Genomic DNA, 24055 nt, shown 5'->3' on the forward strand with positions numbered 1-24055 from the left:
AATCCACTGGAAGCATGGCTTGATGTTTCCTCCGAAGGGTAACTTTGTCTTGGAAGATGTAATTTCCACATGGTGACATTGTGTGGGGCAGAGACATTTCTTCTCAACTGCAGCAATTTGAAGCTCTAATTCAGAAGCAGACACTCTGTTCTTTATTGGATTCAGACTCTCAGGAATCTCTGTTTATAGCTACAACCTGGAGATTCCCCCATCTCTCCACCCCAACACGAAGTTCTAGTCTCAGAAAAGCCTAAATAAATAGTTAAGGAAAAGTTGAAGTGTAGCCTCTCAGCTGTTTGTTTTTCTTCCAGCATTTCTCTGTGATAGATTTTTAAAACCCAAACAAATACAAAAAACCACCCACAGTATTTTTCATTCACTCCAGTCAAGGGATGAAGCCTACTTCTCTGCCATTGGAATCTAGGTGTGGCCGTGTGACTTACTATGGTTAGTGAGGCCTAAACAAATGCAGTTCAAGCAGAGTGTGGCCAGTGTTTGCACCTTGGAGCTCACTTTCTTTGCTGCTGGGAATTCTTTTGTCATCCCATGAATTGGCCCAGGCTGGCCTCCTGGAGTATGACAGACCAGGTAAGCAAGGCATGCCAAGTCTGCTGAACCAGCTAAGACCACAGACACACGAGTGGGGCCCTCCTACACAATCCAGTCTTACCAAGCTGGCTCATATCAGAACTGCCCAGCTGACCTACAGAATTATTGGGGAAAAGTTGCTGTTTTAGTTCACCAACATTTGAAGTGGTTTGTTATGCAGCAAAAGCAAACCAAAATATTTTATTTAGTTCCCATATAATATAAAGCTGCAGAATAAAATACTGTTTAATAGGGGTTACTTACATGAGTAAGTACTTTAAAAGCAACACGGCTTAATGTTTTGTCATTTTCTTAGGAAAAAAAATTATGCAAATTTAATATATGGTGTCCTGGCGAGTAAGTAAAGCAGGTGATGGATTATGTGGCAGCACATATTCACCTATGAATACACTTGATTATGTATATTAAATAGTAACTATTTCTTACATTTATTGGTATCATCAGTTTCAGAATAAAGAATGGGATGAGGGCTGATTGTTTGTTTGTTTTCAACTTACTTATCTTGGAAAATACTACCCAAGAAAACACATTTTCCTTGAAATAGGAAAGAGCATTCCACTGGATTTTACTCCCGTTTCCATAGACACAATCACGTGGGTTATGATGTGTCCAACAGGGCTTCTGTGCAGGAACAGCTTTTCTTATGTTTTACTTTAGCAACATGGGTCAGTGACTCACAGAAGAAATGTGGTTTCCTTCTGAGAAGGAGAAAGAATCAGGGTTCCAGACTGGATGGTATGTCTAGTAGATATGCAGGTGGATTTTACTGTTCAAAATTAAAGCATTGGGTCAGTGTTCAAAGGATTGGCATTGGGTTATTTATGGCTCGCCTCACTGATACTAAGCACACCCTTGCCTTTCTGATCACACTTGCTGAGTTATTGCCATGAGGTTGTGTGAGCTTGGCACACCAAACTGCTTGACTCTCTAATATGCTATAAAAACGTATAGCCACATGGCAGCAGGCACACTTCCCTTTACATTATCCAACAGATATGGACCAAAATTAGAAAATTGAGACATTTGGCTTTTTTTTTCCCCTAGAACAGGGATTTATTTAGAAACTCTTATCTGAAGACACTCACTTTTGAAATGCTGAGGAAATTGCAAACAATTTATCACACAGAAATATTTGGAAGCATCCACATCATTAAAAGTGTCCCTTTCTAGTTTATAACTGAAAATCAAATAATGATCAACAACGGTATTGATTTCTTCCTAGGCAATCTTCTTTTGAATCGCTAATTCATTAAAGAACCATTTAAACTGATAAGGTCCATAATTTTCATGGTCACAGATCTTCAAGGAGAAAATATGATTATTTTTAAAAATGTTCTAATATGGTAATAGACTAATGTCACTTAAAAATATTGAAAAACCTGTATGAATCAACAAACAAGCAAGATTGGGAAATTTTTAAACTTGCACTTTTGTGTGTGTAAAATATGTATAAATATGTATACATAATGTATGTACAGTGTCTATTTCTAATCTTTGGTTAATTTCAGAGAGGAATTTTGGAGACAGAGTATTGTCATTTCTTGTCTGTTTATTAGGTTATTTTTCTTGAAAAATACTATACAAGATAAACCTTTCTTCCTAGAATTAAGGAAAAAAACAACTGACTGGATTTTCCTTGTTTCTACAGATGCAAGAGCCAAATGACTTTTGAGGTAAGATACAAACACTTGTTTTTATTTTTTTTAATTGTGTTTTAAATTCAGCGGGGTACATGTATTTATTTGTTACATGGGTATTACATACATAATGCTGGGGATTGGGCTTCTAGTATACCCATCACCCAAATATTGATTGCACCCCACTATTACTGGATTGCTATCAATCTGTTTTCTTAGGTCTAATAGTATTTGTTTTATGGATCTAGGTGCTCTGGTGTTTGGTGCGTGTATATTTAGGATAGCTAAATCTTGTTGTATTGAACCTTTATCATTATATAATGCTTTTCTTTGTCCTTGTACTGTTGTTAGTTTGAAGTCTGTTTTATCTGATATGTGAATGGCTACTCCTGCTCACTTTTGTTTTTTATTTGCATCATACATCTTTTTCTATCCTTTTTCTTTGAGTCTCCATGTATCTTTAGCCAGTACATGCATCTCTTGTAGATAGCAGATGGTTCGGTCTTGTCTTTTTAATCCAATTTGCCACTTTATCTTTTAAACAGGGCATTTAGGTCCTTTATATTCAAGGTTAATATTGACATGTGAGGTTCTGTTACTGTCGTAGTGTTATTAGCTAGTTGTTCTGTAGTTTTGATTGTGTTTGGAGTTTTTCATTGCTTTATAGCATCTCTGACCTTTGTATTTTTAGTAGAGATGGGGATTCATCATGTTGGCCAGACTGGTCTCAAACTCCTGACCTCAAATGATCCACCTGCCCTTCAGCCTCCCAAAGTGCTGGGATTACAGGCATGAGCCACCACACCTGGCCATCATATGTATGATTTCCTGATGGTAAAAATTGTCCTTTTGTTTCCATATTTAGAACTCCTTTGATCATTTCTTATAGGTTCAGTCTAGTGGTGACAAATTCTCTCAGCATTTCCTTGTCTGAGAAAGACTATTTCTCCTTCATTTATGAAGCTTATCTTGGCAGGATATAACATTCTAAAATTTTGGCATGTTTTTTCTTTAAAGGGGCAAAAAGTAAGCCACCAATCTCTTCTGACTTGTAGGACTTCTGCGAAAAGTCTGCTGTTAGTCTGCTTGGTTTTCCTTTATAGGTGATTTGACCTTTTTCTCCAGCTCTCGTTAAGATTTTTTTCTTTAGCATTATTTTTGGGCGTCTCTAGCAAGATTAGGGAGATTTATCTAAATTATTCCCTCAAATAATTATTCTCTCAAATAGTTGTTTACTTTTACTTCTCTCTCAGGAATGCCAATAAGTCAAAGGTTTGGTCACTTTACATAATCCCATATTCCTTGAAGTCTTTGGCAAACACTTGTTTTTAAAAGGCAACAAAAGTCTTCACTGTGACCTGCCGAAGGTATTCTTATCCTGTCATCTAGAAAAACAAATATGTACATTTGAATTCATTTTATTTTGTCTTGCCTTAATCTTTTTCCTTATCTTAAAATGTTGTTCACCCATTGCTTTCTCATCTACACCCTTCTTTTTATTCTATTGTGACCAATACTGGTGTCATTGTGTAGCATGATTTTAAGCTTCCTCAAAGTTTAAAGATTTTCACTTAACATGGAAACATTTAAAACAATAATACTTACTATTGACATTTTTCAGTGCAAACATAACTAACCTAACAATATCACTGACAAAAATTCTACTACTACTACTGACACTGTCAGTAGAATAAGAAGAAAAGCCACAGACTAGGGGAACATATTTGCACAAGACATGTCTGATAAAGGACTGTTCTCCAGAATATACAAAGAAATCTTAGAAGTCAACAATAAAAAAATAAACAACCTGATTTTTTAAATGAGCAAAAGGCCTGAACATATATATCACCAAAGAAAATATACAGAAGGCAAATAAGCATCTGAAAGGATGCTCCACATCATGCATCATTAGGGAAATGCAAACAACAATGAGATAGGATACCACTCATGCCTGTTAGCATGGCCAGCATCCAAAACATTGACAACACCAATGCTGGGGAGGATGTGAAGCCATAAAAATTCTCATTTGTTGCTGGTAGAAATTGACATTAGTCAATCAACATCAGGAGAATGTTCTTTTCTGGGAATTTAAGCTGAAGATAATTCCTAAAGGATAAGCCATATGAATATTTTAGAGCCCTAAATGTACTTTGCAACATTCTTTATTATAAGAAAAACAAAATCCTAAACATCCAAAAATTGGAAAATGTGATTAAGTAGATTTTGATACGTGACAGACTGGTATACAATGATTAAAATATAAATCTAAAAACGGTGTATCATTTAGAATGTTTACAATATAAAGCTAAGATAAAATTCAGATTTCAATGCAGCATCTGCACGATGTTTACATCTGTGTCAAATTATATGTGTATGTCTTCAAGAACTGGAAACAATCTGAAAAACATAAATCAGAGCAGAATAGTGAGATGTTGAGACATGAATGCTTTTAAAAGTTCTTTTATTATTGGGATGTTTACTATCAATGTTTAAAACTTGTATCTACTTTCCTTAATAAACTGATACTGTAATTGAGATAAAAGTAGCTGATAAAAATCTTAGTCCATAAGGTCCCATGATCAACAAATATAAATTTATTTTCCTGTATATAAAAATTAGTTTCTTTTGGGGGCCCCATTCTCTTGAATCTCAATCAGTCCTGGGTGTTGCTTGTGATTTCTTGGAGGCACACCATTTTTTTTTATCTTTGTGTTGTAGTCCCAGGTGATTATCTCCTCCTTCCTTATCTTGATCAGTTGGATTCTTTGATCATCCGTTCTCTTAGAAATATTGGCACAACTCAACCAGCGCGGTGGCTCATGCCTGTAATCCTAGCACTTTGGGAGGCCAAGGCAGGCGAATTACCTGAGCTCAGGAATTCAAGACAAGCCTGGGCAACACGGTGAAACCCTGCCTCTACTAAAATACAAAGTATTAGCCTGGTGTGGTGGTGCACGCCTGTAATCCCAGCTACTCAGGAGGCTGAGGCAGGAGAATCGCTTGAACCCAGGAGGCGGAAGTTGCAGTGAGCCGAGATCATGCCACTGCACTCCAGCCTGGGTGACAGAGTGAGACTCTGTCTCCCACCACCATCCCCCGCTCACCCCCCCAAAAAAAAATATTGACACAACTCAGGCCTGGTGTGGTGGCTCACGCCTGTAATCCCAGCACTTGGGGAGGCTGAGGTGGGCGGATCACGAGGTCTGGAGATTGTGACCATCCTGGCTAAGCTGGTGAAACCCCGTCTCTACTAAAAATACAAAAAAATTAGCCAGGCATGGTGGTGGGCGCCTGTAGTCCCAGCTACTCGTGAGGCTGAGGCAGGAGAATGGCGTGAACCCAGGAGGCAGAGCTTGCAGTGAGCCAAGATTGTGCTACTGCACTCCAGCCTGGGTGACAGAGTGAGAACCCGTCTTAAAAAAATATATATTGGCAAAACCCGGATGGGCATGGTGGCTCACACCTGTAATTCCAACACTTTGGGAGGCCGAGGCGGGTAGATCACCTGAGATCAGGGGTTCGAGACCAGCCTGGCCAACATGGTGAAATCCCGTCTCTACTAAAAATACAGAAAGTTAGCCCGGCGTGGTGGTGGTTGCTTGTAATCCCAGCTACTCGGGAGGCTGAGGCAGGAGAATCGCTTGAACCTGGGAGGTGGAGGTTGCAGTGAGCAGAGATAGTGCCATTATACTCCAGCCTGGGTAACAAGAGCAACTCTGTCTTAAAAAGAAAAACAAAAGGAAAAAGAAATATTGGCACAACTCTCAGTCATGGGAACCCACATATCTATGCTCATCTGGGCTACAGTTTAAATTCTGGTTGCTTTCCCCTTTAGGCACATAGGATCATGCAGAGCTAAAACGGAGTGGTCAAAACTCTGAAAAACTCTTTCTTATCTTCCTTAGTAGAAATCCCTAAACAATTCTTTCGCCAATGGTTATACCTGCTGCCTAAAACTCTAAGGTCTTGATGCCCCACAACCAAGTTTTACTTTGAAAATGGTATGTGGTTCACTTATCACCCAGATTCCCATCCTCACAAGAAATTTGATCATGCTTCCTACCCCAGCCTTGGAGTAGGTAGCAAAATGGAGAGAGAGAATAAGTGTGAAGGAGAGAGAGAAAGGAAATTTAGCAAAATATTGAGTTGATGATCCTAAGTGAAGGCTATATATTTATTAATTGTATAATTTTTCAAGCTTTTTTATTTTGTCATTTTTCAAAATAAACTGTTGCAAAAGCAAGAAAGAATGGAATAGCTGAATTGGAAGTCAACAGTATAGACATGTCTTTTATGGAATTTTGGTATGATAGAGGAGAGAATTAGGATCGTGAATGGGACAGAAGGGAAGTGTATAATTTCTTGCTCTTTATGTTAAAAAAAAAAAATCTAGTCTGGGAATGGTGGCTCACGCCAGTAATCCCAACACTTTGGGAGGCCGAGGGGGGGCAGATCACTTGAGGCCAGTAGTTTGAGAACAGCCTGGCCAACATGGAGAAACCCTGTCTCTACTAAAAATACAAAAATTAGCCAGTTGTGGTGGTGTACACCTGTAATCCCAGTTACTTGGGAGGCTGAGGCAGGAGAATCATTTGAACCCAGGAGATAGAGTTTGCAGTGAGCTGAGATCATGCCACTGCACTCTAGCTTGTGTGACAAAGTGAGATCCTGTCTCAAAAACAAACAAAAAAACCAGAAAACCAAACAGGTTATTTATACACACATCTATAACTTAAACTACATATTAACATTTGCAAATACTTGGAAAAATTTCTACCTCAGAAGTGGCTTTTGTTTTATTGTGTCCCCATAACTTTTTTCCTTTCATTTAAAAATATTCTACCATGGTAATAAAGACAGACTGGTACTGGCAAAAGTAAAGAAAAATAGATCAATGGAACATAATAGACAGCTAAGAGATAGACCCACATAATATATAGGTAACTGATATTTGACAAAGGGGCAAAGGCAATACGGTGAAGAAAAATCTTTTCAACAAGTGATGATGGACCAATTGGACATCCATATGAAAAAAATGGATCTAGAAACAGACCTTACACCCTTCACAAAAATGAACTCAAAATGGGTTATAGATTTAAAGGTAAAACACAAAACTAGAAGATAATGAGCAAAAAGCTGGATGGCCTCATTTATGGCATGATGTTTTAGATAAAACACCAAGTGTACAACCTGTTAAAAAAAAAAAAAAGATAAGCTGGACTTTACTCAAATTAAAAACTTCTGCTCTGTGAAAGACACTGTCAGTAGAATAAGAAGAAAAGCCACAGACTAGGGGAACATATTTGCACAAGACATGTCTGATAAAGGACTGTTCTCCAGAATATACAAAGAAATCTTAGAAGTCAACAATAAAAAACCTGATTTTTTAAATGAGCAAAAGGCCTGAACATATATATCACCAAAGAAAATATACAGAAGGCAAATAAGCATCTGAAAGGATGCTCCACCTCGTGCATCATTAGGGAAATGCAAACGACAATGGGATAGGATACCACTACACGCCTGTTAGCATGGCCAGCGTCCAAAACATTGACAACACCAATGCTGGGGAGGACGTGGAGCCATAAAAATTCTCGTTTGTTGCTGTTAGAAATGCAAAATGGTACAGACACTTTGGAAGACAGTTTAGCAGTTTCTCACAAAACTAAACTTGCTCTTATCATATGACACAGGAATCCTGCTCTTCAGTATGCACCCAAGTGAGCTGAAAAATTACGTCCACACAAAAACCTGCACAATGATGTTTCTAGCAGCTTTATGTATCATCGTCAAAACAGGGAAGCAACCGAGATATCCTTTGGTAGATGGGTGGATCAGTAAACTGTGGTACATCCAGACAATGGAATATTATTCAGTGTGAAAAAGAAATGAGCTATCAAGCCATGAATAGGCATGGAGGAAACAGAAATCCATATTACTGAGTGAAAGAAGCTGACTGGAAAAGGTATGATTCCAACTATGTGGCATTCCAGGGAAAAAAAAAAACACTATGAGGACAGTAAAAAGGTCAGTGGTTGCCAGGGGATAGAGGGAGGGAGGGATGATTAAATAGAACACAAAGTTTTTAGTACATTGAAACTATTCTATATGATACACTATGGTGGATATATGTCATTAGACATTTTCAAAGTCGATAAAATATACAGCACTAGTATTCCGAGAACCAAGCCAGGTCCAGCCCCATTTTCTCCAGGCCCAATAATGAGAAGCAGACAAACTAGGAAAGAAGGGAATTTATTGCTGTAACCGGATACAGGGAGAAGGCCGGAGATAAGTAATTCCACCAGACCAACTCAAAGTGTTACAATTTTCTTAGCGCTTATATAGGTTGGGGTTGTGTGCCTACCTGCAGTATAGCATTCACCTGTCTATAGGTAACTAATGTTGTTTTAACTAGAGGGTCAGAGGCCAAAAAATGGTTGCTAAATCCGATTAAGCTGTGAGGGCCCCAGTACCTTCAAGGCCTGTCTACTGTGGTACCGGAGTGATTATTTCTAATTCATCTTCTTTACAGCTTGGTCCAGAGAGCGGCCTTAGACTCTACAATGAGTCTATTCAAACAGCTGCCTCTGTTACCTTGACTCGTCTCAGATTTTTGTCAACCTGAGAAGGGTCCTGGCACTACGAATTTAAGACTGTCTATTATTTTGGCTTGCTCCTGTTTAGGGAGAAGCCCATTCAAGGCTCCTACTATTTTATTTCTAGCTTTGATGTCTGGGCACTGATTTCCTAGGTTTAACTATTTGCTCAATGTCAAGGCACTGCTGTGGAAATTTGTCTGTGTAACTGAAGTGCTATGTAGGCCTGTGTGACTGTCATACAGGCCTGTCTGTGTGATTGTCAGGGAGAATTGGCCTGGCACACTAGGAGTGAACACGGGGGTGTAAACTATGGATTGGGGTGATAATGATGGACTTGGGGTGATCATGATTGTCAGTGTAGGTTCACCGTTTGCAACAAATGTACCACTGAGGGGCAGGATGTTGATAGTGAGGGAGGCTGGTCCTGCACGTGGAGGGATTCTGGGAGTATACAGGAACCCTCTATACTTTCTGCTCCATTTTGCTATGAACCTAACACTGCTCTAAAAATAAAATATATTTAAAAGGGCAAAAATTCTAAAATTAGGGCAAATATAAGCTTAAGGAATAAAATAAGAACTAGTTGTAAGAATTAGTGAGCTGGTAGAAGTCACTAAATGCCACTTGTCCAATTTTTTTTTTTTTTTTTTTTTGAGATGGAGTGTCGCTCTGTCACGCAGGCTGGAGTGCAATGGCACGATCTTGGCTCACTGCAACCTCTCCCTCCTGGGTTCAAGCAGTTCTCCTGCCTCAGCCTCCCGAGTAGCTGGGATTACAGATGCCTGCCACTATACCTGGCTAATTTTTTGTGTTTTTAGTAGAGACGGGGTTTTGCCATGTTGGCCAGGCTGGTCTTGAACTCCTGACCTCAAGTGATCTGCCTGCCTTGGCCTCCCAAAGTGCTAGGATTACAGGCATGAGCCACCGTGCCCCACCAACTTGTTCTATTTTAATAAAAGATTTTCTATATTTTCATGAAAAATCTTTCTTTAAATCCTCATTCCCAGTAAATACATTTTTATTTTTGCTTGCCCACTAAATATTAAAAATTGGGAAGTTTTTAAGAATGATATTGAAAATATTTTCTATATCTTTTTGTTTGCCTAAATGTCTGTGGTCAGGATCTTTGTTGTAGTTAAACCTGTTTAACTTCTTCCTCAGTGACTAAATGAAAGAATAAAAACATTCTCATTATTCTCTGATCCAATAAGCCTATGAATGTTGTGTCACTTTAATGGGCCAAATATTTGGAATAAAATCTTGTGATTGTAGAAATGAGATATAGATTTGATGGAAAAGAAATTGCTTATGGACAAACAACGACATGAACTTTTATGTAAAAATGTGAACATATACAAATTTACTGCATACTAAGTTTATCATTGAGAAGGCTGATTCACAGACTCATAGGTGGTGCAATTGTGGTGAAGAATGAAACATTCTACCGAGGTCACAGTATTGCTAATGGCAGCTTTCTGGTAACCTGTGATACCCCGGTCCCCTCAGCTAAATTCATCTTGTCCATTCTTAATGACAGGAAACACTAGGATTTATTTTACTTTGTGTTAAAGCCTGTGTGCCTTTCTAAAAGGCCTCTTTTCTATAGAAAAGTCTTGGCCGTGCCTGAAGGTATTAACTGTAGCAGACCTCCAGGGATAAGAAACACTTGTTCAGCTCTAATTATTTTATCAGATGTCAGCCTCGCTGCCTAAATGCCTAAATTCTAAAGCAAGTCAGTTGCCTTTCAATCAACAAGACAGAACCATCTACACCTGACAGATCCCCATCAGAAAACCCATGGAGACAATTGCTTCTCCAGAAGGATCAGAACAGGCTAGTTATTTATTTCCTGAGACTCTCTAACTTTCACCTTTTTTCATTCTGATCATAAGAAAAAGATACGCATGTGCTATATTACATTAACTCTTCCAGTGTAGCAATGTGTTCTCAGACCTACAATTTAATATTTCACCTGGTAATCCCAGCACTTTGGGAGGCCAAGGCGAGAGGATCACTTGAGGCCAGGAGTTCAAGAGCAGCCTGGGCAATATAGTGAGACCTCATCTCTATTTGTTTTTTTTTTAAATATACTTTGCCTTGTATCTGGAGAAGTGTGTGAAATAATGTTACCTTAGACGTTGCTTCATTTGTTGTTAATATATCAAGAGAGTTTGTTATGAACTTCTATCCTGCCACGTGAGAAATTCTTCTGAGTTCAGAACTGGGGCATGTTGGCCATTTCTAGTAATTTAGCATTCTATATCAAATGATAGTTATTTAACTCAGCACCATTGTCTTTTCACCCTGGCCGCCAGGAAGCTAAGTGATTTTTATGGCCATAGCTTCATTAGACTTCTCCGCTTCCCATCTCTTGTCATTCTGCCCTTGTTTTCATTTTACAAAAATTCACTTTATCTCTCCAATATGACAAAACACTTTACAAACTCAAAGGCAATAAATCCCAGGCATGTTTGCTGAGCAGTTATGATGTGGTCATCCATGGCACTGAATGAGAACAAAAGTCAGGTTCAAGATCCTGATGGAGGATCTTGGAGACTCACAGCAAGTCAGACACCCAAGCTACAACTGTCAGAAAATTAAGTACATAGAATAACAGAAATAGATACAGGTTGCATGGGAATAGAGATGGAAAATATCTGTGTTTTGCTGGAGGAGAACTAGAAGACTTCACAAGAATGTGAACTCTTAACCTGGGTCTGGAAGGATGAGTAGGACATCGCAAGAAAGTATGTTTGTAATGTACAATGGGTCCTGAATCCCAGGATACAAACGCAAGATATATAAAACTTAATATCTTTTTTCTGTAACCAAATGCATCTCATTTGACCCTGGTACTGTGGTTTAATCTGAGTAAGTTGGTCTCTATCCTATGAGCCCATGAAATGTTCATTTGATTTAGGGAGTTCGAGAAAATAGTGGTTCTGATTCATTTAATATTCTTTTAAATATAGTGTTTCCTGCCTGGATGTTGACTTTTGAAGCTCAGATATTAGGTATTTGATTCTTTTAATTCTCTTTGTATTTTTGATGTGTCATCCCTTCCCAGAGGTAATAACAGGAAGATAAAATACAGAAAAAGGGGAAACCAGGTATTATTGTGCCCAGCATTGAGTGCCATAACAAAACAACATCCCTTAGTTGAGAGAGGCCTCAGTGGCAAGGGACCTTAGATATTATCTCTATCAAGCTCCTTCACCCTCATTTTATGGAGTAGAAAATTGATGCTAAGAAAGGCAGAGTGATGCTCCCGACATTATCCTGGTCAGTTGGAATTGTGGGCTGCACTTTTTTTTTTTTTTTTTTTTTGAGATGAAGTCTCACTCTGTCGCCCAGGCTGGAGTGCAGTGGTGCAATCTCGGCTCACTGCAACCTCTGCCTCCTGGGTTCAAGCGATTCTCCTGCCTCAGCCTCCAGAGTAGCTGGGACTGTAGGCGCGTGACACCGTGCCCGGCTATTTTTCGTATTTTTAGTAGAAATGGGGTTTCGCCATATTTGTCAGGCTGGTCTTGAACTCCTGACCTCATGATCCACCTGCCTCAGCCTCCCAAAGTGCTGGGATTACAGGCGTGAACCACCGCACCCAGCCTGTGGACTGCACTTTTAACCCCAGCCTCAGGAGTATTCCAGATCTCTTCAATATTTCTTTAATCTGCGGCACTAAGGAATTGCCAAAGGAGTTTGTTACAACATATCAATGATGCATCATATTTCAGGGCTTTATTGTCAGAGATTCAAATACAGAATGCATTTTTACCAAGCGCTTCAGGTGAGACTAATGCAAAGGACCTGCCCTTTCAAGTACACAGAGTGAAAGTCTGAACTCCATAAGGGCAGAAGCCGATTTTTGTTAATCTTTTTGTGCCCAGTGCCTACATAGCACATATTGTATAGAAAATGTGTAACGTTGAATGCATGCAAACTATATTTCTAAAAATACACACCACCTTCGTTTGTTGTTTGTTTCTAGCAAAAGCACTGGCAAATTTATTCTTTACTGGAATATTTTGAATGTTATCTTCGAATTGTTATGTTTCTGCATTTCTTTATAGATCAGGCTTCTCAATACAAACAAGCTTTTCGACACAAAAAGCCATCAGCCTCAACAAAATCCCAGGAAGCAGAATTCAAGCAGTGAAGGATAATGTTTTGTTTAAGTTGTCAGTGTTCACCCTTCAAAAATGTAAGATATAATTCCAAATCAAAATCCAAGTTGCTTTTTTTTTTTTTTGGTATTTTGTGATTTATTGTAGCATTGCCTTTATTCGTGAGGAAAATATATTGAAGGTTTTTTCTCATTAAATATGTAACTATGAAATATTTAGGTCTACAAAATGAATTTCTCTATATTTTATGAACAAAATATCCTAGAAAAGAGAGACTTTTTAAATAAATGAAGATTAGTGAGGATAATTATTTCACATATAAAAATTACATTTATTGGCTTCTAAGACCTAATCTACTCAATAAAATAAGTCATGATACCTTAATAACTGAGGAAAACAGACATAAGTAAAAAAAAAACACACACACACAAGGAAAGAAGTCTATATGTAAGTATTCTGAGGTCAGGACTTTTTCAACTTTATCACAAAACTCACAGGGTGGATAAATAGTGTTTCCACATTTTATAAAGGTTTCAAGGAAGCCTCAGTATAATCAACCCCTAACATATTATCTTCTAGATAGCCAAGTTCTGTAGCTCACGACACATGGCCCCTGCCTTCCAACTTTAATTAACATAATCTGGTTATCTTGTTCTGTAAAAATTACAAAAGTCCATTTCAGTGGGGTAATTGCAGGTGAGTGATATCCAAGACTGAGAAAATGTAGATTATTAGATTTAGCAAAATGTTATAGCATGATTCATATTTGTTGATTGTGAAAATGCTTTTGGGAGATTGAATTAGCAGAAAGAAGACCTTTTACAAAGCTCAGAGAAAATAATCTCAGGAATGTAACATTGGAATGAATTTGCAGATCTAAATGAGCATGTCTAAAAATTAATATAACAAAAGAAGAGTAGTACATAAAAGTAGAAAGTCAGCAAATGAGCCAGATCGATTTTGACATTTGACAAGCAACTATTACAGTGAAAGTAATCATGAAAATACAAGCTGACTGTGTTTTTAGTGATTAATTCCGGCTAGAGTATGGCAAGTATCCAGATATTCAGACAAAAGCAAAATTGCTAATTTGCCTAAAACATATTTTTTCAGTGTAATTTGAATCATTGTTTTCCTATATTACTAAACTTTCTCCAGATGGTTCATAATTTTGCTTTTAGAGTAATTGTTTTGTTTTTAAACTTCCACCTTATCTTTTCTCATAAAGCAACACTCATGACCAGATCCCAGAACATAATACTAAAATCACATTTCTTAAAAGTATTCTACTTTAAGGACACATCTTCAATTCAATTGAAACTAAGTCTTACACAATGGAATGATTCTCAAATTATTTAAAGTGAATTACTGGTGGCAGCATTGGTGTTAAGGGAAAGACCACTGGAACAGGCATGCATTACAACCAAAAGCCCTATTCCTCCTACCATAATTGGCCCTCTATTTGGGGCAATGTAGCTTAGATTAAAAAAAAAAAAAAACCTACTCAAGGTTTTGGCCGTAACTACATTTGTACAAGAAGATTCTGGTAAAATGTCAGGACTTCACCATCCAGCCCCTTGGTTACTGATAAAGTTTGGATATGTGTCCCCTCCCGCTCTCATGCTGAAATGTGATTCCTAACATTAGAGGTAGGACCTGGCGGGAGGTGGCTGGATCTTGGGGGTGGATCCCTCAGGAATGGCTTTGAACCATTCCCTTGGTGATAAGTCAGTTCTTGCCAGTTAATTGACATGAAATCTAATTGTTCAAAAGTCTGGGACCTCCCCTCAACCCCTTTCTCTTGCTCTTGCTCTATGTGACTCACTTGTTCCCTTTCACCTTCTGCCATGGTTGTAAGCTTCCTGAAGCCCTTACCAGAAGCCAAGCAGATGTTGGTACCTTGCTTGTACAGCCTGCAGAACCATGAGCCAATTGAACCCCTTTTCTTCTTAAATTACCCAGTCTCAGTTATTTCTTTACAGTAACACAAAAACAGCCTAACACAGTCACCTACTCTGCAGTTTTTCCCAGCAGCTTGTCTGATGCCAAAGCCACCCCTTTCATAGATGGAAGCAAAGATGCCATTCTGGACAGTGAACAAAGTCACCGGGATAGGGTGTTAACTTTGTTCTTTCACAGCACATTGCAGCTTTCTTTGTGCAAAAACAATATGGAAAAGGAATGGGAAGTAAGACATGCCGTACAAGACATAACACAATATGTCAATGGACAAGAACCATTTTAGAATAAAACTAATTTTACATATTTCTCAAAAGTATATTTGTTCATCTAATAAAGTGATGGGTATTAAAGGTAAATAATGGGGAAGGGGACAAAAATTCTTCAGTCTCAGTAGACAATATTAGAAAGTTTTCTTTCTCACTCAGAGAACTACAAAAAGGTGATTTGTGGTGTGATTTTCTCAACTTCGTCCCTACGCATATTATCTCTGTAAGATGAATCTTTTCTAAGACAGGGATTGCCCTTTTATGCTGACTGCATGCGTGCGTATGCATAAAATGCCACATTTCCAATTAGGATGTGTATACTCAGGAAGGATGACATATCAGGGCTGTCAGCCTAAAAGCCCTACAGCTCAGGAGAATTTTCCGTATCACTCTGTGGACCTGCCAAGATTATGGGACTTATCTATTGGTTTTCTTCCTCTTCTCTTTTCTTCCCTTTCATTCCAAAGTCAACCTCTCTCTCAAATTGTGGATATTGTTATTTTGGATAGCTCTAGAAATAAAGTGAATTTGGTGATCTCTTTTACTAAAATTTAAATAATGTTTTCTCTTATCCCAGTAAGATGGACTCCCTGTTTCCCTGTTTTTCCCAACATCAGTTAGTTTCCAACAATTTAGCTTTTCATCTTCATATAGAAAAATGTGCTAACATGCTATTGAAAAAGATTGCTTTCTATGGAAGAAACTACAAGGAGAAATTTGCATTTGAAGTTTAGCACTTGATAATGTCTTCTTTGGACATCTTAAATATTTTGCAGGTGGAAATGTTGCAATACATGTTAGTGGTCCACCCATTTAGTTAAATGACATCTAATAGGATAATGATGTAAGATCCTCAGAAAGACATTTCAAACCCTTGAAATAGAAATGCTGAGTTCAGAAATATACAGTATTTTTCTGATAGTTTCAAAATTCTTATATTGACAAACAGGGAAAAAGAAATAGGATGGGTGTGGAAATATCGGTATCAAGTTAGACTGTCAGGTAGAAATATAACTGATTTGAGTGTGCGTTCAAACAGCTATATCAGCATTCAAATGCATAATTTAGATTTTCACTAGGTTCAACTTACTTGTGCATTAAATTATAAGGTATGAGGCCAGGTGTGTGAAGTTTGTAAGCTATGTGGCCAAGGTAGAGAATTTATGTGCTGTTTTCTGAAAGCCTTGGTGATTCAAGCATCATAGATATGGATGCCTCCAAGTTTATCTGGAAGTATCATTCACATTTTTATTACTCTGAGGGAGTTAGATAAGATCACAGAACTTGAGGAGACAGAAGACAATTCGGTCTGTTTTTCTCTGCTATTCTCATAGTAATTACCATATTTTTCCAGACTGAGCAATCAATAATGCATTCTAATGCTTTCCATTTGGTTCTCTACAGCATTGGTGTTAATGTCCTCATCTTGCCATTAAAATTTCTTTTCTCTAGTTTTCTAATCAGACCAAGATGGTCTTTTTAAAAGGAAAGAAGCAGTAACTAGCTAATTGACAAAATACATTTGCTCTCCTTCAAAGCATGTTGCAAAGAACAAATCAGCCCATAGCACTTAGTCCTTCTGATGATTTCAAGGGAGAAGGGATTTTATTATTCACCGTGGAAAAAATTAGACTATAAACAAGGGCATTTTTTTTCCTAGCCTTGTTTACTCAATGTGAACGTGAGCTTACATTTAAGAATGCCTATTTTGTTTATCTGTTAAATTCTGACACCACCATTTTAATGCTACGATTGTTAGCTATTAAAGGCTTTAATTTTATTAAAAGATTAATGAAATAGATTTGTTAACTCATAGTAGGTTTTTTTTTCTTTGTATAACAGATTCTTGCTTTGAGAGATATTTATGCTCTCTTGCGAAATTAATGGAAACACAGAAAAGATTAAGTGACTTTTTGAGGATCACATCAAAATTTAGTGGCTCAGTTCAAATCAGAAATCCAGGTTACAGCCCTTTAAGCTTCAGGCCATGTAGTCTCTTATGTTCATAAAATAATAGTTCGCATAGTAAAGGAGAGACAGTGCAATTTATCTTCGCTGTTAGTCAATGCCATCCATTCACTCTGTGCATTCCTCCTTGTTTTGTTGTTTGATTACTACAGAAAGATGTGTAACTACAGGTAAGACTTCAGTTGGCCTTAATAAAAATGTTTAATGCAGTATTAGATTCTAATATAAAATTTAGTTCTTGAATATAAATTAGGAAAATGTATATTCAAGAGATAGAAGATTTTTAAATTCTCAATACAAAAGAAAAGAATAAATTTCTTTGATAAATGATCAGGGAAAATTTCAACATTTTCATGTACTTAGAAATGACATCCAGGTATGTTACTCTAATTGTTTTGAAAGAACAATCAGCATTATTCAAGTTTTATAAAACACATGAATGAGAACTGGTTATTTCCCTCAATGAACTTACGGTCATTTAGGGAGGATAGAACAAGTCCCCGCAAACAAAAACTAATAGTGCAAGACTAGGCATGATTAAGCACTATTATGGGCTGACTCTGTTTTCAATGAGAAATCAGAAGAGATGGAAGAATAGCTGCTGCTGAGAATAATTGGGAATTTTTGTTTTATGCTTTAAGTTTTAGGGTACATGTGCACAATGTGCAGGTAGGAATGTTTCTTAAATAAGTTCAAAGTTAAACTAGATCTCAGTGGTTGGGAAACAATTTGAGGGAAGGAGGAGAGATGTTGTAGGTGGGGTATGCAGAACTAAGCATAGGCTGTTGTCTGAGGTAGTACAAGATAGCTATGAGCTAGTGAGCAAAATGAAGTCTACATGCTCATTTGGTTATCAATTCAGCAAATATTTACAGAGATCCTACTATGCTAGATACTGACGGCACAGAAAGAAAGAAAAGAAAGAAAGAAAAGAAAGAAGGAAAGAAAGAGAAAGACAAAATTCCTATTTTATGTATGTCCCCAGCAGGAAGCATATGGCATACCTAAACAGAGTAAGAGAGGAGAGCATAATAAAAAGTTTATTTACAAAGATGCTAGTGGGTTTTAGGGAAACCAGCAAAGAATAGTATAATGCTGTATTGCTAGCAATAGTAGAAAGCAGTTAATATTTCTAGATTTGAAGGGACAGTGGGCGGGAGAAGTTACTGAAACTCATAGGGAGTAGATGCAGGAAAAGGGCTGCCTCACAAGAGATGTAATCTTCAGCAGAGAGTCACAGTCAACTTGAAGTAATGAGCCAGAAGGAAATCTGGTGAATAAATAGGCCCCTGCCCCAGTCTCTTAATTTCCTGTTAATGTTTCCCACTAGCTAACTCCAACTAGAAGGCAACAGGGCCACTTTGATACAGTCACTGCAGGTCAATGCTGGGGCATAACGTATAGTGAAGAGCAGCACAGTGTGTGTGTCAGGGATCCAGCAGAGAAGCAGGAGGATGGAGAGACAAACACAGATTTATATAAATATATATAACTGATATTCCTATGTAATTTAAGTGTATTAATTTATATAAGTATAAATTAATATAAATATAATTTATTTATAATAAGCTGACAGGCTGGAAACTCTAGAGGAGAATCTGATGCTGAAGTCCACATGTAGAATTTCTTCGTTCTCAGGGAAACCTCAGTTTTGCTCTTAAGAACTTGCAACGGATTACATGAGGCCTGCACAGATTATCAAGGATAGTCTCTGTTACTTAAAGTGAATTAAATATAGACGTTAACAAGATCTTTAAAAAAGTCTTCATAGTAATACATAGACTCATGTTTAATTAAAAAACTGCTTGCTATAGCCAAGCCAAGTTGACTCATAGAAGTAGTCATTGCTATAGGACCAACAGATCCATACGCCCACCACTCAGGAACAGACCAACACCCTCAGACAGCAGGGATGCATCAGAGATAGAGTTTAATGATCACAGGAGTCAACCAAGGAGATGGGAGGAGACCCTCAAATCCATCTAGACCCTCAAATCCATCTCCCAACGGGGCTGGGGTAATCATAGAGGATGAAAGCCTGGAAAATTGAGGTCATTGGTTGGGGAAAGAGGGATGAAATCATCAGGATGTGGAAACTTCATTCATTAGTGAGTCAGATTCTCATGGCGTCCTTCAGACCAGCTGACGTCAGTAGTTTCACTGGTACACAGGCCTTGAAAGAATATCTCAAATGGAAAACTTCATAATTTATAACGTTCAAGTTGTTATCTGCAAAACGGTTATGGAGAACTCTAATCTTGTAACAGGGCTACATGATTCCGAGGCAATAGAATCAAACAGCTATGAAGACCAAACGGCTCGGAGGACGCAGGTCAGAGAGCCAGCTGCCTAAAGATCAATGCTGAGTGTGCTGCAAGCTTGGCTTATTTTCTTTTCTCTCCCTCCCTTCCTCCTGATCAATTTTACAAAGTTTATAAGGATGGTTTCACCATAACAGTCTCTATTCTTACGGAGCTTATATTTTTTATAAGAGAATACAGAAAATTTTAAAAATTATATATACCCTTCAATTGATGATAACTCCTAAGGAGGATAAAGCAGAATATATTGATCAGGAGGCAGGAGAGATGCTGTTTTAGACAGGATGGTCATGGACATATATAATCCGCTGATATTTGTGCTGAGACCTGAATAAAGCTAGAAAGTAAGTTTCACGGATGTCAGGAAATTATTCCAGGAAGACGGTCCCAGCAAAGGCTTGGGCTTGCCCTGTTCAAGGATGAGCAAGGGGGCCAGTTGCTGGAGCTGAAGCAGTATGCAAAGAGTAAGAAAATGAGATCCGATGATAACATGAGGTCAGATTAGGACCTTTCAAGCGAGTTAAGGATCTTGGATTATATTTTGAGGGAAATAGAAAGCAGTTAAACCATTTCAAGCTGAAAAGTAATTTGACCTTTTTTTTTTTTTTTTAATGAACTTCTTTGGTCTTTGGGTAGAGAAAAGACCGTGGGCATCAGGAGTTGAAGCAGGAAACAGGTGGGGTGCTTTAGTCTCAGTCCAGGACTGGATGAGCATTGTGGTGATAAAGACCGTAATATACCCTGAAAGTAAAGTCAACATGATTTGCTTCCTAGATATAACACATACAAGAAAGAGAGAAGTCAAAGTTGGCTTGATATTTGGCCTTAGCAACTGAATTAGTAAAATTAGTATTTGCTGAGATGCAAAAGACTAGAAAGGGGCAGGGTTGGGGTTGGGAGAATGAGGATTCAAGAGTTCTAATTGGAAATGGTTAGTGTCTATTGGACATCCAGTTGGAAATGTTGAATAGGCTATTTGTGTCTGGAGTTCAGGAGAGAGGTCAGGGCTATAGATGTAAGTTTAATAGTTACCGACATAAATATATTGGGAGGAAAAGGAAAGAAAAACCAATAGATTTAAAGAGGTAATTTATGATAGATTAGCGGCTCTTAACAGTGAGGTGGAATAGCATAGACTTCAGGGTTTCTTACATTAGCAGTTTACACATTTGCCTCACTTATTACACTGTGAGCTCCTTAAGAGAAGAAACGGTGCCTTATTCATTTTGGATACTTAGCACACAGCTAAGTAGCTAGTACATCATGGCCTGTTGGTAACTATTTATTGAATGAATGAATGAATGAATGAGTTAACTAATTGAAAGAAATTATAATGTTAAGAACTAGAGCAGAAGCTAGAAAGCAGCTACACTCATATCACAGAAAGTTTTTTAATGTATGGAAATCCTTGACAAGTAGAAAAATAATATATAGGTTACTTGTTGCTAAACATTATATGAGATGTAAAAATGATAATATTGTCCTCAAGGGACAAACAACAGGCATTGAATAAAAAAAGAAAATGAATAAAAAAGCATAATTAATGTTATCATAATTTAAAGGTGCATAAGATTAGTTCCAGCTAAAGTAATCATGGGCCACTCTATAAAAGAAGTAAGACTGGAATGGGAACTTCAAGAATAATTAATCTTTTGTAACATATAATTGAGAAACCACATTTTAGACAATCAAAACATGAAGGTGTAGTAAGTATTCTAACATGGCTAGTATACAGGGAATAAATCAGGAAGTATAATAGTAGGAGATAAGACTGGCCTTGAATACCTAGGTAAACATATGAATGATATTTAATGGGTAATATTAATAAGTATTAATATTATTTAGAAGACTCTTTTGTAAGTAATAGAAAATCCAACTAAAGCTTAAACACTGAGGAATGTATTAATACCTGGAGGTCCAGCTATCAGACAGACTATGGGGATGACAACTCTGCGTCAGGCTCCATCCTGGCTCCTTGCTATCTCCTGGCTCTATCCTCATACTGGACGTTAAAGAGCTGCTGCTATTGCAGATTTCACATCTGCAGAGTCCAGCATGCAGGGCAAAGGAAATGGTCTCCCTGTATGCGCCCCCCCCCCTTTTTTTTTTTTTTTTTTTTGAGACAGAGTCTCACTCTGTCACCCAAGCTGGAGTGCAGTGGTGCAATCTCGGCTCACTGCAACCTCTGCTTCCTGGGTTCGAGTAATTCTCCTGCCTCGGCCTCCCGAGTCGCTGGGACTACAGACACACGCTGCCACACTCGGCTAATTTTTTGTGTTTTAGTAGAGACAGGGTTTCACCCTGTTGCCCAGGCTGGTCGCGAACTCCTGACCTCAGGCAATCCGCCCGCCTTGGCCTCCCAAATTGTGTATGCCACTCTTAAGACTCAGGAAGCAGTTCAAGTGCCTCCAGCGAACTCCCACTCACAGCTCCCTTGCTCAAATTAATTCACCTGAGACTTTTCTTTCCACAACCAACTCTTCCTATCAGATCAATGTCCTTATTGGCTCAGATCTAGATTCCTGAAGCAATCGCTGGAAAGGAGGATGAGACAACTGTGATTGAGTTAGACACTTCAGGGCTGTCCCAGGAGTGGGAGGTGGCACTGAATCAGATGTCACACTTGGGGCAGGGGTACTGGGGCTGGAAGGTGAGGGAGTGAGACAGATATTGAGTAGGCAACTTCAGGGTCCACCCACTATAGGAACTACAGAGGAGTCACATGAACAGGTAATTCCATAGAATGCTAATTTGATGGCAATACAATGATTTCATGATTTGCAAATAAAATAAAAACTCAACTCATAAAATATCTTTAGAATAACACTTTGGGTAAATGTCTTCATTATCTAAATGTTGTTTATAAATCAATAATTTAAAAAACATCAAGAGAAAAATGGCCTAGAAACTTAAAAAATAAATATATATTATAAATACAAATGTTCTATTTATATGAAAAATGTTCTATCTTACTAGTATTCTAAAACTGTGAGCTAAAACATTAAAAAGTATAGATTTTTCTCTTTAAATTAGATTTTTAAAAAATACCTATTACTATTGAAGAGTTGTGGTAGTTAAAGGAGAAAGTATTATAATACTCCTGAAAAGAAATTTAGCATAATGCTTTAGGAGCCTTATAATAGTCAATAATCCTATAATTACACCTCCGGGAATGTATCTTAAGAAAATAATCAGCAATAGATCTATATATAAAGACTTTCATAGCAGTGTTTGATATGGTTTGGCTTTGTCCTCACCCAAAATCTCACCTTGAATTGTAGTCCCCATAATTCCCATAATCCCCACATGTCAAGTGAGAGGCCAGGTGGAGGTAATTGAATCATAGGGGTGGTGTCCCCCATGCTGTTCTCATGATAGTGAGTGAGTTCTCACGAGATCTGATGGTTTTATAAGTGTTTGGTAGTTCCTTCTGCATTCTTTCTCCTTCCTGATGCCTTGTCTTTGAAGAAGGTGCCTTGCTTCACCTTTGCCTTCTGCCATGATTGTAAGCTTCCTGAGGCCTCCCCAGCCATGCTGAACTGTGAGTCAGTTAAACCTCTTTCCTTTATAAATTACCCCGTCTCAAGCAGTTCTTTATAGCAGTTTAAAAATGGACTAATACAGTTTTCTATATAGCTGATAAAATCTGAAAAGACAATTAACAGCCAACAACAGGGAAATCCTCAAATAAGGATTGGTTCATACAATGGAAAACTATGCAGACTGAAAAATAATTTTGATAATAGAGAAAAATTTTCAATATAATTGTTTTAAACATAGAAACTCATATATTTTTTAAAAAAATGTTAATGAACAGTTTTTTGATGGGAAGAAGGGTTTTTTAAATAATGGCCCTTTTGAAAGTTCCACTTACAGAGATACAGCTAACCTCCCTAGTTAGCTGTATTCCTAAGTATTTTAATTGTTTGTGTAGTTATTCTGAATGGGATTGGATTCTTGATTTGGCTGTCAGCTTGGATGTTGTTACTGTATAAAATGTTACTGATTTTTATACATTGATTTTGTATCCTGAAACTTTGTTGAAGTTGTCTAACAGATCCAGGAGCTTTTGGGCAGAGACTGTGGTATAAAATCTTATTGTTTGTGAAGAGAGATAGTTTGACTTTGTCTCTTCTATTTGGATGGTTTTTATTTCTTTCTCTTGCCTGATTGCTCTGGCTAGGACTTCCTGTACTATGTTGAATAGGAATGATGAGAGTGGGCGTCTTTGTCTTGTTCCAAGAATTACAAAACACTGCTCAAGGAAATCAGAGAAAACACAAATAGAAAATCATTCCAAGCTCATGGATATGAATAATCAATATCATTAAAATGGCCATACTGCTCAAAGCAACTTATAGATGCAATGATATTCCTATCAAATTACCAATGACTACCCTGGAAGATAACCCAGGAAATACCATTCTATGCATAGGTCCTGGTGAAGAGTTCATGACAGACATGTCAAAAGCAATTGCAACAAAAACAAAAATTGACAAATGGGATCTAATTAAACTAAACAGCTTTTGCACAGCAAAAGAAACTATCATCAGAGTAAACAGACAG

At 37.8% G+C, this 24055-nt stretch overlaps 1 long non-coding RNA gene across 1 annotated transcript; it reads left to right on the forward strand.

Moving 5' to 3' along the window:
- Positions 1-557: 557 nt before the first annotated feature.
- LOC105739824 lies at positions 558-13078 on the forward strand. The gene is made up of 4 exons (XR_001115806.1): positions 558-588; positions 2213-2282; positions 11821-11862; positions 12919-13078. It is a non-coding gene; the product is annotated as an uncharacterized LOC105739824 (long non-coding RNA).
- The last annotated feature ends 10977 nt before the right edge of the window (positions 13079-24055 follow it).

Source organism: Nomascus leucogenys, chromosome 5 (genome assembly GCF_006542625.1).
Source record: "Nomascus leucogenys isolate Asia chromosome 5, Asia_NLE_v1, whole genome shotgun sequence".
NCBI lineage: Eukaryota > Metazoa > Chordata > Mammalia > Primates > Hylobatidae > Nomascus > Nomascus leucogenys.